This window comes from Rhinolophus sinicus, chromosome 6 (genome assembly GCF_057876585.1).
Source record: "Rhinolophus sinicus isolate RSI-liver-muscle chromosome 6, RSI-T2T, whole genome shotgun sequence".
In the NCBI taxonomy this organism is placed as follows: Eukaryota; Metazoa; Chordata; class Mammalia; order Chiroptera; family Rhinolophidae; genus Rhinolophus; species Rhinolophus sinicus.
Genome location: NC_142506.1, coordinates 36,042,908 through 36,061,379, shown reverse-complemented (window position 1 = coordinate 36,061,379; position 18,472 = coordinate 36,042,908).

The window sequence follows — 18,472 nt, the reverse complement described above, 5'->3', positions numbered from 1 at the left end:
CATAAAGGTCTTCATCCTTGTTGTCTTCATGTTGAGTAGGTTGAGGAGGAGGAAGAGGAGGGATTGGTTTTGCTGTCCCCCAGGGTGGCAGAGGTGGAGAAGGTGGAAGGGGAGGCCAGAAAAGCAGACACACTCGGTGTAACTTTATGGAAATACATTGCAATTTCTGTCTGACTTTTTGCTTTTTCATTTTTGTAAAAGTGTTTCTACAGGGTACCAATCTTTCCATCGACTGCTTTAGTTTCAGTGCTCTTATCATAGAAAGGTCCATGTCACAAAAAAAATCAAAAGCAGTCTTGAATAATTGGAATGCTTCTGCCAGATTGTCTACTGTCTGTTTGTTTTCTGGTCTGCTTCTTCTTTATCCTCTGGCCCTGGTTCAGAAGCACTGATCTCCATCAAATTAACTTCTGTTAATTCCTCTGGTGTATCTATTAGTTCTTGAATTTTTTCAAGATCAGTATCTTGAAACCCTTCATGCCCTGATCTTTTTTGCCATATCCACAATCTCTTTCATGATTTACTTGATTGGCTCTGTCATAAATCCTGTGAAGTCATACACAACATCTGGACAGTTTTCTGCAGCAGGAATTTATTGTTTCAGGCTTGATGCCTCCCCTCCCCCCCATAACAATGATGGCATCTTTAATGGTATAATCCTTCCAGACTTTGATGAAGTTTTCTCTATTGGGGTTCTCTTCCATAGCATTGACAATCCTTCTCATGGAGTACCATGTGTAATGAGACTTAAAGTTCCTTATGACCCCTTGATCTACAGGCTGAATTAAAGACATTTTGTTTGGGAGCAAGTAGACCATTTCGACACCTTCGGTGTTGAACTCATGGGGTTCTGGGTAACCAGGGGCATTGTCCAATATCAACAGAACTTTAAAAGGCAGTCACTTTACTGGCAAGGTAATTCCTGATTTCAGGGACAAAGCATCGAAGGAACCAATTGAGAAAAAGTGTTCTCATTGTCCAAGCCTGTTTATTGTACAACTAAAAGACTGGCAGCTGGTGTTTATCTTTTCCCTTCAAGGCTTGGGGGTTAGCAGCTTTATAGATAAGGGCAAAGGTCCTGATGATGAACCCAACTGCACTTGCACAAAACAATAATAGTATCCCTTCCTGCCTTAAATCCTGGTGCTTGTTTCTCTTCCTTACTAATAAATGTGATTTGTAGCTTTTTTTTTTTTTTTTCTCCCAGAGTAGGGCATTTTTGTCTGTATTAAAATCTTTTTTAGGCAGGTATCCTTTCTTCCCAATTATTTTCCTAATGGCATCTGGGAACTTTTCTGCTGCCTCTTGGTCAGCAGATGCTGCTTCTCCTGTTGTCTTGACATTGTTTTTCTTTAAATTAAAGTTTATTGGGGTGACAATTATTAGTAAAGTTACATAGATTTCAGGTGAAAAATTGTGTAATACATTATCTATAGCTCACATTCTGTGTTTACCACACAGAGTCAGTTCTCTTTCCATCATCATATATTAGACCCCATTTACCCTCTTCCAGAGCCCTGTTCCCCTCTCCCCCCTTACCCTCTGGTAACCCCTAAATTATTGTATCTTGACATTTTTAAAGCCAACCCTCTAAAAATTATCAAACCATTCTTTGCTGGCATTAAATTCTCCAGCTTTAGATCCTCCACCTTCCTTTTGTTTTAAGTTGTCATATAATGAATGACTGCTTTTTCTTGAATCGTATTGGAGTCTATACGTATGCCTTACTTAAAGCAATTCTGCACCCACATAAAAGCTGCATTTTCAAAGCGAGATAAAAAGGTATTTTGCAAAAAGTGCAAGGCTTTCATGCCAGCTGGTATAGTAACAGTGACGGCTTCACAAATTTCCTTTTCTTTTTTTGCAATGGTCCTTATACTGGATTCATTTATCTTGAAATAGCGGGAAACCGCAGCTGCAGACCTCAATCTACAGTATATATCGAGCAAATCAGCTTTTTCTTGTAATGTCATGACTTTCCTCTGCTTCTTGGCAGCTCTTCCAGTATCACTAGTAGCACTTTGAATGGGTCTGTCCCAGGGTGTTATTCAAGGTTTACAATATTGCACTAAACAGTGAAAAATACACAAGAACCGCAAGAGATCACTTTTTACTGCAATCCTCAATTTACTAGAGAGATGAACTGCTCAAGTGGAGACGATTAACATCACATGGCGGATACTCGCAACATGAGCTCACTGCAATAGCAACAGAAGGTGGCTGCAAAATTATTACAGTTTGTACTACAGTTAATTTTATGCAGTTATGATTTCATACTACATCTTTACATTTGTTTATATTTCTCTTGACTGAATGGCTCCATGTATGGTCTGTGTTTTTTTGTGTAAGTTTTGATGAACTTTAACTTTTTGTAATAGATTTGTGTATATTTTATAATAGTAAGTGATAAAACAGACTAGTATCTACATATATTTTATGCATTCATGAAATACCTAACTTTTTCTTAATTTTTTTGATATTTCTAGGTGTAGGGTAGCTGTTGAGGAAAATTTGCCTTCATTGGTTGATGTGAGCTTTTGTCTATTAGCTTTTAGTTGTTCCTGTATGTGAGGTGATTTCTGTACTATGATCAGGGGTTGAGTAAATTCCCCCTTTGGTCTCGTTCTCCCGAGCAGGGGAGACATGAGATGAGGTCACTTTTCTGCCTTTTCTGTCTGTGCTGTGAGATGATGGTTAGCTTAGGGTTAAATAAATTTTTGATCAGGGGTTGAGAGAATTCCCTCTGTTCTGTCTGTTACACCCACATCAACAGATGAAGAGAAGAAGTAGCTAAGTTATATCAGGATGACGTGACAGGCATGTTGCCAGGCTTTAGAAGACCTTGGGCTGATGGTCCCAAGCAAGAACAGTAGATATTGCTTATCCAGATGAATTGGCCCTTTGGCAGATGGACAGTATTCATATCAGTAACTGCCAGACCCTCCCGGAACTGGCCATTCCCGGACGGAGAGGCAGGAACATAAAACTTGGCTCTGGGGTGCATCTAAAAAGATATATAAGACAGGTGGATTGATTGATTGATTGCTGTTTCAAGAAATTGCTATTCAGAAGATTTGCTGTTTCAGGGCTGCTTTTCAGGATTGCATTATTTCAGAGTAAAAGATCAGAACTTGACTCAATGCACAGTAGAGACTTCTTTTGTTGGTGAATTGTCATCATTCTAGCATCTTTGGGAACTTGTATGTAACTTGCAGCTTGCAGTATCAGAAGACTTCCTAACTTCCAACTACAGCAATAACAACAACAACAATGCCAACAGCAGCAGCATTCTTGGAAACTAGCAAACTTTGGTGTGGGAGATGCTGAGTTTCTCTCAGCTACAGACCTGGCAAGATTTTCATTAATGACTTTTCCAGTGCTGTTCCCCACCCCAGTTTGGTGAGCTTTTGGCATCTACTGTAATAGTTACTATCCTATAAAGCTTATCACTGCTTTTGGATACTCCTTACTGATGTTATTTGTGTATTTAGCCAAGTGATTTTTGATCAATAGTAAACATATGTAGGGATCTCTTTAACTTATATGTATGTGTACTCCTTTGACATGACATTGTTATCAATGTATATAGTTTAGTCTTAACCACCTTTACTTTCTGTCATTAAGACATTCTATTAATTGCCTTTGTCTTTTGCTATTGCATGTTGCTAAATAAATTGATTAGATATTGCTAATTAAATAAATTAATTAGCCCCACTCTAATTCCTCCCCACTCGTCATTACACTAGGCTACATGCTTCATTTGTGAGTTTTTCAAATTGTCGCAAATCTCCAAAAAATTTCCTAATATATTTATTGAAAAATAAATCTATATATAAACAAATTCTCGCAGTTCAAACCCATGTTGTTGAAGGGTCAACTGTAGTTTATTCACTATGTTTCTGGTTTATTATAAAGGATATAGCTGAGGGACAGCCAAATGGAAGATACACAGAGCAAGGTGTGGGAAAAGGGCTTGGAGTTCATGAATGCCACTCTTTCAGTACCTCCACTAGTTCACCAACTCAGAAGCTCTCCAAATTTGGCTCTTTGGGGCTTTTATTGAGGCTTCATTACACAGGCATGATTGGTTAAATAATTGGCCATTGGTGATTGAGCTCAATCTTTAGATCTCTTCCCCTCCCCAGAGGTCAGGGGAGGAGGGGTGGAACTGAACGTTTCAGCTCTTTAACCACATGGTTGGTTCCTCTGGTGACTAGCTCCCATCCTTAGGTGACCTAAAGGCACTCCAAACTTCACCTCAATTACATAAAAGACACCTTTATTGATCTCATCACTTAGGAAATCCCAAGGGTTTTAGGAGCTCTGTGCCAGAAACAGGACAAAGACCAAATATATATTTCTTATTATAAATCATAATTCATAAGCTACTATAGCTAACTGCCTACCCCTTGAATACGGCTGGTCTTTGTGGGCTGCCTGACCAATAATGTAGTAAATTTGAAGTTCTGGGACATCTGAGGCCCAGAGGTCATAAGAAATCTTGTAGCTTTCTCCTACACTTCTTGAAATATTTGCTCTTGAAATATAGCCACAATGTTGTGAAGAAGTCCAAATACCCCATCAAGAGGTCCCATGGGAAAGAACCAAGGCTCCTAGGTAGATGACAGCTCCTCTTGAGCTCACAGCCAACAGCCAGCATCAACTTATGGGACTGCACCAGTTTGGAAGTAGATGCTCTAACCCCAGGTTAACCATCTCGACCAAGCTCTACCCTAATTGTAGATTCATGACCAAAATAAATGATTTTTTTTAAGCCACTGCAGTTTTGGGTGGTTTGTTATTAAGCAATATATAATCAGAACACTTACAAAGGAAACCAAGATAGAATTAAGATTGCAATTATTCTAGCTGGATGCTTCAGAAACATATAGGCCTTTAGTTAGACTCTTATTAATCACCCTATCTCTGCTACAGTGCTCCAAAATACTTATTGAATAAATGAATAAATGGCCATTTCACCTTTCTTCCCTTCAGAATAGTCAGATAATAAGAATTTCAAGTTTTGGTCCTTTCTGGTTTTTGGAACATCCAGAAAAATCCTAGAATCAACGGGTTGAAAGAGAGCACGTATGATTTGTTACCTTGACCCCAGGGTTACATGGCAATTCATTCATATGCTTTCCAAGCTGATTTTATTGCCTCTTTAACTTTTCTCTTGCAAATCTCAAGAGAAAGAAAACATCAAGCATCATTTTGTGACAAGCGAGTCATTGATATTAGTCAAGAAAATGAAGAAAAGAAATACTTTTCCTTTAATTTAGAATAAAAAAATGATTTTTATCTATTTTTTTTTCTTAAATTTACTTATTTCCACATTTTATGCAATGAGGTTCACTGCAGTTTGATTGATTTCCCAACAGATGACAGAGTTCCCATTTTTTCCACAGGGATGTTTATGACAGTCCACTGAAGGAGAGCAGAGCCCAGACCTTGTGGAGAATGGTGGTCCACTTCAGTGGCCAGTGGATATTATGTTTATGTGATTGTGGGGATATTGCCTTGAGTGGATGGGCTCATCAAACACCACAGAAACATGTTAAATTGCTACCTGCCTGGGTATATCCTTTAAGCACCTAGGCATATAGTGCTCCCTACAGAGATGCCTGGAATCTTCAGATGAATTTTATATGTGGAAGACATTTTTCTTTAAAGTGAAAGTTATAACCAATGAAGTCTTTGCCTGAGAAATGATTTCAGTCTGCTGAATTATGTCTTCAGTGTCAATATCTGCCTCAAGGAGAATGATAGATTATATTGTGAATTGCTGAGAATTAGAGTTGAGGAAGATCTTGGAATTCACACAAATTGACTTTGTAAATCTTTCTAGTTTTGCAACCCATGGTCTCCATTTAATGCAAAAAAACCCACAAAAAAACAAAACAAAAAAACAGAGAAGAAGTTAGGGTATGTGCTTTGCTAAATCCTAAGATCAACAAGTTTATAGGACAGCGTAAACTGGAGAGTTACCTTCTAATGGCTTAGAAATCCATGAAATGTTTTCAAAAGGCAGTCTGCAAACCATTTGTACCAGAATTATCTGGTGTGTGTGTGTGTGTGTGTGTGTGTGTGTGTGTGTACTTGTTAAATATGCAAATACCTGAGCCTCACTGTAAACCTAGTGAACCCAAATGGGGTTGGAGCAGGAATCTACTTTTCTAATAATTTTTTGTTATTTAAACAGTCCTGACAAGGTCAAAATGGTGGAGTAGGTAAATGTTGTGCTCACGTCCTCCCACAACTACAGCAAAATTGCAACTAAATTATAGAGCAAAAAACCTGGTGAACCATCTGAAAAGTAGCTGAACAGAAGCCCTATAACTAAGGATATAAATAAGAAGCCATGTGAAACTGGTAGAAGTGGTGGAGCTGAGAAATGGGCTAGCCTCACACCCATGTATGATGGTTGAGAACCAGGAGGGATATCTCGGCTTCAGAGGTCCCTGCCCTACTGAGTAACAGGGTGGGGTGGGGGAAATGTGTCCCAGCCCCACACCAGGCTCCCCAGCCCAGAACACTAGTGGCAAAAAAAAGCATCCTCCACAATATCTGGCTGGGAAAATAAGCAGGAATTCTGTCCACCCAGGTGAGATGGAAGGTGGCTGGAAACTCAGGTGTCCTCTTAAAAGTCCTGTGCATAGACTCACTTGCTCTCAGGCACTCACCCAGGGCTCAGGTGGAGGGACAACAGCTTGGGAAACACCAGAGATGTACAGGGAGAAACTGGGCTGTGTGGCTCCAGGTCGAGGGCTAGAGGGGCAGCCACCATTGTCCCTGTGTTGAGCCCTTTCCACACAGGGCCAAATCTGAATCTTCATTAGCCTGGTGAACTCTACTCGCTCTACCCTGATGACTACAAGACCTTGTCCCACTCAACTCATGCACTGCCAGAGGCTCTTTTGGTGGCAGGCAGCCAACCTTGGCCCATGCTGCAGTCTTTCTTAAAATGTTTCCAAAGGTCCACAGGCCCCAGGTGGGGGGTGGCTGGCTACTGTGTGCCCTGTTCCTTTTTGCTGAGTGGCTCCAGGCTCAGCACTGGCGCCAAAATTGAATCTGCATTAACCTGGTGAGCACCACTTGCCCCACCCTAGTGACTCCATAAGACCCCGGCTTCACCCAACTCACTTACCATATAAGGTGCTTTCAGGCTTGGTACTGGTGACAGCTGGACTTGGTTGACAATGTGGCCACTCTGAGGTACCTCCAAGTCCAGCATAGGCAGCTATTAACTGCAGATTACTTTTTAGCTTTTATCAGGTAGACCCAGGCCAATCACAGGCAGTGGCTAAACTTGGCCTGCACAGGAGCCCTTCCCAAGAAGGCTCAGAAGCAACACACCTTGTGGCCAGCCTCAGACCACAACAGAGCACCCAAATGTGGCACTCCCAAAGAGTGGTCTCGGCAGGCATCAGAGCCTGCTGGGGCAAATCCTTGTCCATGGGATCAGCCCTCCACATCACCTTGTACACTGTGGTCATGGTCAATCCTCACAGACCGTCAGCCTGAGGATCAATCCCACCCACTGAAATGCTGACAGCAATCAAGTCTCAACTACAACAGGAGGGCACACACAAATCACACAAAGGGCACTCCTGAAGCACCAGTGCAGATGATCAGGGACACTGCACCACTATATCCTATAGGACACCTACTACATAAGGCCACCCTACCAAGTCTGGGAGACATAGCAGATCTACCTAATACATAAAAACAAATACAGAGAGACAGCCAAGATGAGGAGAACAAAGAAACATGTCCTAAATTAAAAAACAGGATAAAACTCCAGAAAAAGAACTAAATGAAATGGAAGTAAGCAACCTACCAGATACAGAGTTGAAAACACTGGTTATAAGGGTGTCCAAGTAACTTAGTGAGGTCTTTAGTAAAGAGATAACAAGCATAAAACATGACATAGACACCATAAAAAAAAAAGCCAGTCAGAAGTGAAGAATATAATAATTGAAATGAAGAGTACACTAGAAGGAATCACCAGAATATTAGATGAAGCAGTGCTTTGGAAGACAAGATAGAAGAAAACACCCAATCAGAACAACAAAAAGAAAAAAGAGAAATAAAAAAATGAGGATAGTTTAAAGGACCCCTGGAACAACATCAAGTGTAACATTTGCATCATGGGAGTACCAGAAGGAGAAGAGAGCTAGCAAGAGATTGAGAACCTCTCAGTAGTTGAAGAAATAATAATGACTGAAAACTTCCCTAACCTGGCAAAGGAAACAGACACAGAAGTCCAGAAAACACAGAATCCCAAAAAAGATGAACCCAAAGAGGTATACATCAATACACATCAAAATTAAAATATTAAAGTTAAAAACAAAGAGAGAATCTTAAAGCAGAAAGAGAAAGGCAACTAATTATCTACAAGGGAGCTCCCAGAAAACTATCAGCTGACTTCTCAATAGAAACTTTGCAGGCCAGAAAGGATTGGCATGAAATATTCAAATTGATGAAAAGCAAGAACCTGCAGCCAAGACTACTCTATCCAGCAAGGCTATTATTTAAAATTGAAGGATAGATAAAGAGCTTCCCAGAGAAGGAAAAGCTAAAGGAGTTCATCACCACCAAACTAGTTTTACAAAAAATGTTAAAGAGACTTCTTTAAAAAGGAAAGGGGGGCAGGAAAGGACATAAAGATGAATAATAAAATGGCAATAACTATGTATGTATCAATAATCACTTTAAATTTAAATGGATTAAATGTTTCAATCAAAAGACATAGGGTAGCTGAATGGATAAGAAAACAAGACCCATACATGCACTGTCTACAAGATACCCAGTTCAGATGGAAAGACACACACAGATTGAAAGTATAGGGATAGATAAAGCTATTTCATGCCAATGGAAATGAAAAAGAAAAAGCTAGGGTAGCAATATTTATATCAGACAAAGTAGACTTAGATACAAAGTCCATAATAGAGACAAAGAAGGACATTTCATCGTGATAAAGGGATCAATCCAACAAGAGGATATAACCCTTATAACCATTTATTCACCCAATATAGGAACACCTAAATATATTTAAAAAAATTGACAGACATAAAGGGAGAGACTGACAGTAAAACAGTCATAGTAGCAAACTTTAACACCTCATTGACATAAATGGATAGATCTTCCAGGAAGAAAATCAACAAGAAAACAGCTACTTTAAAAGATACATTAGATGTCATGGATTTAATTGATATAATTAGAGCATTTCATCCCAAAGCAGCAGAATACATATTCTTTTCAAGTGCACATGAAACGTTTTTCTAAAATAGACCGTTAGGCCACAAAACAAGTGTCAATAAATTTAAGAAGATTGAAATCATATTCTTCTCTGACCACAATGCTGTGAAAATAGAAATCATTTACAAAAAAGAAAAAAAAAGAATGGAAAAACACACAAACATATGGATGATAAATAACCTGCTACTAAGCAATGAATGGTTAGCAATGAGATCAAGAAAGAAATCAAAAGATACCCTGAGACAAATGAAAATGAACACACAACAACCCAAAGGGGACACAGTGAAAGCAATCCTAAGAGGGAAATTCATATAATACAGATCTACCTCAAGAAACAAGAAAAATCTCAAATAAATAATCTAACCGTACACCTAAAGGAAATAGAAAAAAAGAGTAAACAAAGCCCAAAGTGAGTAGAAGAAAGAAAATTATGAAGATCAGAGCAGAAATAAAAGAAATAGAGTCTAAAGAAATAATGAAAAAGATTAATGAAACCAAGAACTGGTTATTTGAAAAGGTAAACAGAATGGATAAAACTTTAACCAGACTCATCAAAAAAAAAAAAGAAATGTCCCAAAAAAATAAAATTAGAAACAAAAGAGAAGTAACAATTGACACCGCAGAAATATGAAGGATTATAAGAAAATACTATGAACAGTTATATGCCAACAAATTGGACAATCTTGAAGGAAAAGAAATATACAATATTCCATGACTTAATCAGACAGAAACAGAAAATCTGAAAGGACCAATTACTACAAATGAAATCCAATCAGTAATCAAAAAACTCCCAACAAACGAAAGTCCTGCACCAGATGGCTTCACAAGTGAATTTTACCAAATAGTCCAAGAAGAATCAATACCTATCCTTAAGCTATTCCAAAAATTTCAAGACGATAGAAAGCTCCCAACCTCACTTTACGAGCCACCATTACCCTGATTCCAATGCCAGACAAAGACATTACAAAAAAAGAAAATTATGGGCTGGTATCCCTGATGAACATAGATGCAAAAATCCTCAACAAAATATTAGCAAACTGAATTCAGCAATACATTAAAAAGATCTTACACCATGATCAAGTGGGATTTATTCCTGGGATGCAAGGTTGGTTTAATATCTGAAAATCAAGTAACATTATACACTACATAAACAAATAAAACAAAGCATAAAAATCATATGATCGTACCATTAGATGCAGAAAAAGCATTTGACAAAATCCAGCATCAATTTATGATAAAAACTCTCATCAAATTAGGAATAGAAGAACATACGTCAACATAATAAAGGCCGTATATGACAAAATCACAGCTAACATCATACTGAACTGTGAAAAGCTAAAAGTGTTTTCATTAAGATCAGGAACAAAACAATGATGTCCACTTTCACCATTTTTATTCAATATAGTATTGGAAGTCCTAGCCACAGAAATCAGACAAGAAAAAAACAAAAGGTATCCAAACTGGAAAGCAAGAAGCAAAACTGTCATTATTTGCAGGTGCCATAATACCATATATATATATATATATATATATATATATATATATATATATATATATATATATATATATATATATATATAATATATTACTATATATTACATAATACTATATATATATATATTATTATTTCTATTTTGTATCCTGCTACTGTACTAAATTCAGTTATCAGTTCTAATATATTTTTTTGGTGTAATCTTTGTGGATATATAAATATATATATGTATATCCACAATATATATTATATATTATATATGTATATCTAATATATATTTATATAAACTGATAAATGAATTTAGTACAGTAGCAGTATTGATTTTAGTACAAAATCAATACTCAGAAATTGGTTATATTTCTATAACTGATAGGAATAAGGCATTATCAGAAAGAAATTAAGAAAACAATCCCATTTACAATTGCATCAAAACAAAAACAAAACAAAACCCTGGGAATAAATTTAACCAAAGAGTTAAAACACTTGTATTCAGAAAATTGTAAGACATTGAGGAAAGAAATGGAAGAATATACAAATAAATGGAAGTATATACTATGCTTATGGATAGGAAGAATTAACATAGTTACAATGTCCATGCTACCCAAAGAAATCTATAGATTCAATGCAATCCCTATCAAAAAATAGCAATGGCATTTTTCACAGAATTACACAATAAATCATCCTAAAATTTATATGGAACCATAAAAGACTCCGAATAACCAAAGCAATCTTGAGAAAGAAGAACAAAGTTGGAGGTATCACAATAGCTGATGTCAAACTATACTACAAGTCCATAATAATCAAAACAGCATGGTCCTGGCATAAAAAAGACACATAGGTGAATGAAATAGAATAGAGAGGCCAGAAATAAACCCACACCTATATCTATGACAAAAGGGGCAAGAATATACGGTGGGGTAAAGGTAATCTATTCAATAAATGGTGTTGAGAAAAATGGACAGATACATGCAAAAATGAAATGGGATCACCTTCTTACTCCACATACAAGAATAAACTCAAAATAGATTAAACACTTAAATTTAAGATCTGAAATCCTATAATTCCTAGAAAAACACATAGGCAGCAAACTCTCTGACATTGCTCTGATGATGATGATGATGATGATGATGATGATGATGATGATGATGATGATTTGATATAGCTCCTTGAGCAAGGAAAACAAAAAATAAGCAAATGGGACTACATCAAACTAAAAAGTTTTTGCACAGGAATGGAAACCACCAACAAAACAGAAAGACATCCTACTAAATGGGAGAAGATAATTACCAGTGATACATTTGATAAAGGGTTAATATCCAAAATTTATAAAGAATTCATACTACTCAACACCGAAATAAAAACAATCCAATTATTGAAAAATGGGCAGAGGACCTGAGTAGACATTTCTCTAAAAAGAACATACACATGGCCAATACATGTATGAAAAGATGGTCAATGTCACTAATAATTAGAGAAATGCAAATTAAAATCATAATTAGATAACATCTCACACCTGTAAGAATGGCTGTCATCAATAAATCAACAAACAATAAGTGTTGTTGATGATGTGGAGAAAAGGGAACCCTCATGCTCTGTTGGTGGGATTGCATATTGGTGCTGCCACTATGGAAAACTACTTGGAGGTTCCTCAAAAATTTAAAAATAGAACTACCTTATGACCCAGCAGTTCCACTCCTGGTATTTATCCACAGAAACCCCAAAAACAAATTTAAAAAAAATATATGCACGCCTATGTTCACTGTAGCACGATTTACATTAGCTAAGATATGGAAGCAACCTATGTGCTCATCAATAGACAACTGGATAAAGAAGAGGTGGTACATATATAAATGGAATATTACCTGGCCATAAAAAAAAGAAATCTTACTATTTGCGACAACATGGATAGACATAGAGAGTGAAATAAGTCAGACTGAGAAAGACAAATACCATATGATCTCACTTATATATGGAATCTAAAGAACAAAATAAATGAATAAACAAAACAGAAGCAGACCCATAGATACAGAGAACAAACTCATAGTTACTAGACAGGAGGGGAGTTGGGGAGCTGGGTGAGAAAGGTGAAGGGATTAAGAAATACAAATTATTAGTTACAAAATAGTCATAGGGATGTAAAGTACAGTATGAGGAATATAGTCAATAATATTTTAAAAACTGTATAGTGTCAGATGTGTACTATACTTATTAGGAGATCACTTCATAAATTATATAAATGTCTAACCACCGCACTGTATACCTGAAACTAATATAAAATAATATTGAATGTCAATTATAATAAAAATATAGTCCCTGGGATATATAACATAGCATAGGGAATATAGTCAATAATATTGTAATAATTGTGTATAGTGTCAGATGGGTAATAGACTTATTGGGATTATCACTTTGTGAGGTATATAAATGTCTAATCACTATGTTGTTGTGTACACCTGAAACTAATTAAAATAAAAAGAAAAAAAATGTCCTGACACTTTCTGGCCTTGCAGGAGGACAGGTTGTTTGTGACCAACCATGTCAGAAGTAAAAAAAAATCCTTCAAGAGACACTGAAAGATTAATACTTTACCTTCCACTGTTCCCAAAATGACGTGTCAGGCAGTAGAAGTTAAACAGAGGTCTTTGGGATTCCATAAGTGGTATCCAACAGAGCCTTAGAATGAGAATTGTCAAAATCTGGGTCAACCATTTTCTATTTTAAATTTCCATCCATGATATTCTTATGCAGTAGTCTACTTCAGTAGCGGTTTTGAGTATTTTCAAAGTGTTGCATTATCACAGAACTTGCCAAACCCAAGGGTGAGAAACCAAAGCGGGTGGATACATGACACTTTGGAAGTTGGGGTTAGAATAATGACAACATTAATTCATGAAAACATTGCCTTAAATTGTTACAAAATGGTCCCCAATAAATCTCACCTCCCTGAATTGAACCTAAAACAATTTGGTGGAAGTAACATTGTACAAGTTCTGAGACAGTGTCCACTTTCACTCTCTCATTGCCCTGTCATGTAAAGAAGCCCAGGCTAGCCTACTTGAGAATGAGAGGCTACGTGGAAAGAGAAGCCCTGGTGGCAAATGCCCATGGGCAGTCACAGGTGAGGTGGCAGGCCTGTGAATAGAGCCATCTTGGATTTTCCAGCCTCGGTCCATCTGCCCACTTACTGAAAATACATGAATGAACCCAGACAACTCATGGAGCAGAGACAAGCTAGCTACTCAGTTCAGCCCAGCCAAGATTATAGAATTGTGAGCAAATCAGTGGTTGTTATGTCACTAAATTTGGGCAGTCATTTGTTGCATAGCACTAGATAACTGTAACAAACATGGTGGGAGACATGATATTTGAATCATATGACACTTGGGCAGGTCAGATTGTTGGAAGTATCATGGGAACATCTGGGATGGTGATACTCCAGTTAGGCTGTAGATGCTCCATTTTCTCTGATGGATTGCAACACCATATCTTGTACATACTTCTATTTGGCACTAATCACATTGTAAGTTGATTTGTTTCTATGCATGTCTCTCCCCTGTAGAAGAGGCCATATTTCAGTTCTTCTGTAGCTCTGCTACCTAACACAATGTTTACCATGTACAGATTACTCAAGAAACGCTTGTTACAAAAGAACCAAACTCAAATAAAGTGTTAGCTGGTCTTATCAAAGATCAGAAAGGAAAGGGTGTACTTTTGAATGACCAGCAAGAAGAATTCTAGAGAAAGGAAAAAATTGGTTGTTTCTTTTGAATTCATGATTTCTTCCTGTTCTTTGAGTTACACAGTGTTTATTTTTCCTTTCTGTTTTCTTTCCAAGATGGTTGGTGCTTCCTATATTAATCCTTCACTTTGTGGTGTCTCTTATTCTGTTTCTTTCCCTCTCTTCCTCCTTGTCCCTGCTTTGTCTCTATATTTTGATTTTGTCTTTCTAAATACTTGCTCTATCTCTCTACCTTATTTAGTATTAAAATCAAAGTGCAGTACATGTTTTACTAGTTATATTTATAATGAAATATTTGTACTTTTGTCCTTAATCTAAATATCAATTAAATAGAATATTATATAATTATCTTTCTTGATAAGAGGAGCAGCTTTGTTTGGGTTAATCTTTCACTTCTGAGTTACGACAATATCTGAAGTGCCACAATGCTAAGCAACCTCATAGAATGTGGAAGAGCATTGATGAGAGTCAAGATAGTCTGGTGCCCTTGTTGCCACTTTTTCTTTGCTGTGTGACCTTAGAAAAATCACTCACCTCCGCTGTCCTCACCACACATGCAGGAACAGAAGCACAGAAAAATTGTTCAGGTCAATAATGTCTAAGGTTTCATGCAACATTCTAATTTTATCTTTCTTTCCTAGCAGAGGATTCAGGCTCAAAGTACACAAAATGGGAACTAAAAACATAGTTTCTGTGTTGTTTTATGGTGGCACAGGGGCACCTCCTGACCAGCCAAACCCTGAACAACACTCAGAGAAAACCAGGTAGGTGCCAGTGCCAGGGTGGAGCTGTGCCAGTCCAGCTGTGGCCACTTCCATCTTCTTTCAAGTTTAACTCAGGAGGTGGGAATCCATTTTTATTTCTGGTCTGCTTCCTGCTGATCATGATTCTTCCGTTAATGCCCTATGCAATTTGAATCTCACCTCCATCTTCCTCTTCAGGGCCAGTTTCTCCTTTTATAGGTGTTTTCTTTTGCGGAGGTGATGGGTTGATGCAACCGTTTTTCCAAATACAAATAAACCTGAGTGGAAGGTGCCCTTGAAAGCGTTAGTGCTTGGAGCAAAGTCCGGGAACTCTGGAGCTGTCAGCCTCCTGGGGGTCCACTCTCACTTTGCCAGGGAGTCTGTTGTTCAGGAAAGGACAGGTGGCAACGGGGATAATGCTCTGCTTTAAGAAAGCAGCAGTCAAAAACCTTGAAACCTCCTTGAAATAAACCCCTTTTAATGCCTGGGGGGTGGGGGAAGACCTTGAGAGGGGAAGACATATAGAAGTGTCCTCTGGGGGTGGGTGCAGAATTGTGAATTTTGTCTTCTACTCAAATAAACACCTAAAATGTCGAGAGATCCTGTGGATTTTACATTCCCCACACCTCCTACCCTACATCTTTCTCCACAGGGATTCGTTCTAGTGGGTTCATTTGGAATAGTGCCCTGTATGCAGCTTCTTTCCCTCTCACCTCTTTATGTTTTCTTACAAATAGAAAACTGTAGTAAATCAAGCAGCAGAGAAAGTGCTGGAAGGGAAAAGGAGGCACAGAAGAGGAGCCGCCATACCTAAGGTGGGGAGAGGCATTCCTGTTCCCAGAGTAGAGGAGCTGATGGACAGAGTGTGTCTAAGGACCTTAGGGCTCTATGAGTCCCACTGCAGTGATGCCTCTGCCCAACCCCTGCCCCTCCCCCTGCAATCCCATAAACTGTTGCCCTGAGAGCCTGCAGGGCTGGTGCCAGTAGAGCAGAACTCAAGGTGCGGAATCTGGGGCTCCAGAGCTGGACTTAATTCTCTGTTTGAAAATAACAATGAGGGTGGTGGTGGTGGTGGCAGAGGTGAACAGGAAGAGTGGGATGAGAAGGAAGTGAAGGGAGGAGAAAGGAGGAAAGATTAAAATTCATCCTCCCAACCTGGCCCTACAAATGGAAATTTTTGGGTAAATATGGAGACTCCTTTTATGCTCATATTTCTTCTTTTAGCAACTAAAATTGAAAATCAGGCAGAAAATACTGGCTGCCCTTTCCTATGCTATGATGCTATTAGCACAATTCCTGCACTAGAGAAGGTCCTCAATAAAAGCCAGTTTCTTTGAGAATAAAAAAATTAAACAGGGTTATCAGATTTCAAATTATGTTTAGTGACTCAAACTCTGGTTTAATCACTTAATGACTGTGCTAGGTCAGTATGAAATAGTGACTGTTGAGGGAGAGATGGTAATTGTGAGCAACCATGACCATTAATGATAGTAACAGGAGATAGGTGAGCGTGTGTTAAGAGATCAAGAAAGAGTTTAGGATGTAAAGTAAAAAGGAGAGGAAGTTGGAGAGTGTGGATAAATATGGATTATTGAAAAAAGGAAAGGGAGATGACAGACAACACAACTGAGTTTACCAAAGACATTTTGCGAATCTCTCAGCAAAGAGGAACAATTGACAGAATGCTTTCTTGTCATAAAACTGATGCTATGGAGAGGCAGAGAGAGGAGACAACTGAGAGTCTGAGTTGGAGAAGGGAACTATGTTGTACAAGAGTTTTGGAGTTTTTATAAAAGGGCTGTTGAATTAAACTTCTTACAGGCATTCCATCCAACTACTGCTTAAGATGTTTGCTGATCCAGTCTGTCCAGGGCTGACCATGTGAAAGATTAGAGGTAACTATGTAACCAATGAATCCCCAGCCTCATTAGTTTGTGTCCTGCAAAAAGTGTACTTTTTTTTACTATCTCAATTTTCTTGAGTACCATTGGCCTAATTGCAGGAAATTAGTTTCTCTCAAAAGTTTCCCAGCTAATTCTAAGATAACTTCCTTACTGCATAATAAAAGAGCTAAACCAAGTTACTGCCCTGAGAACAAAGGGATAGACTGCCTCAGGCAAGTTCTGGGTTGCATCCAAAAGGCAGAAACTCTTTGTTACTTTGAGCAGGGAGTTATTTTTTCAGTTTTCAAGAAAGCGAAATTGGTCTCTGCAGGTACTCATTGCAATGCAAACAACCTCATCATTAATTAAGTGCCTACTGTGTACTAGACATTTTGTTGAGTGCTATATTAGATGAGATATAGGTTTAGTTGTGCAACTGAGTCCCAAAGTAACAGTGGTTTATCGAGCACAGAAATCTATTTCTCTCTCTGTAAAAGTCTGTCTGGCTTGTTGGTTCTGCTCTGCATAGTCATTCAAGGTCCCCAGTTTCTTTGATCTTGCTGCTCTGCTATTCCCAGGGTGTTGTTCTTGCCCATACATTCCAAGGTGGCTAATGGTTACATCATGTGCTAGTCATAGGAAAGAAGAAAGGAGAAAAGAAGACAAGCCCAGATATCGCACACATTTTTTTTTTCCACATTCTAAAACTTAGGCACATGATTACATCTAATTGCAAGTAAAGTTGAAAATACAGGTTTTACTTTGAATGCCCAGCTATAAATGCTATTATAGTGTAAGAAATAGAAAGTATATAATGAGTAAAAAGCAATAGTTTTTACCATAGGCACTTAACATACATTTTTTTTCCATTTATTATTTATAGGCAACTCTGCAAAATCATTATATTATCCCTAGGAAATTGAGGCTTACAGAGGCACCTTCTGTTGGCCAAACTTTATCAGGAAGCCAGAGGACAAGGAAGCTTAAGGGATGTAGAGAGCAGAGGAGGGAAAGGTTGGGAATGGATTTGAGAGCAAACACATCCATGAATGACAGGTACATCATCTAGAAGACACCGTTGACTTGGCATGTGAAGTATCTGTATGTCTGCCCCAAAATAAGAGCACTTAGTTGATGGATATGTGCCGGAAAATATGTGCCTAAATCAAAGACTTAAGGAAAAAGAGATTAGGATAGTTCTGAGTTTGAGATTTATAATACCAGGTCAAAAGGAAAATAGTTTACTGTGCTTTCTGAAAACCCTTGTCTCTCTAACTCAGGATAGAGATGGAGAACACTTGTTTGTGAATATTTGCTAAGACATTAGATTGGGATTAAATATAAAATAACACCA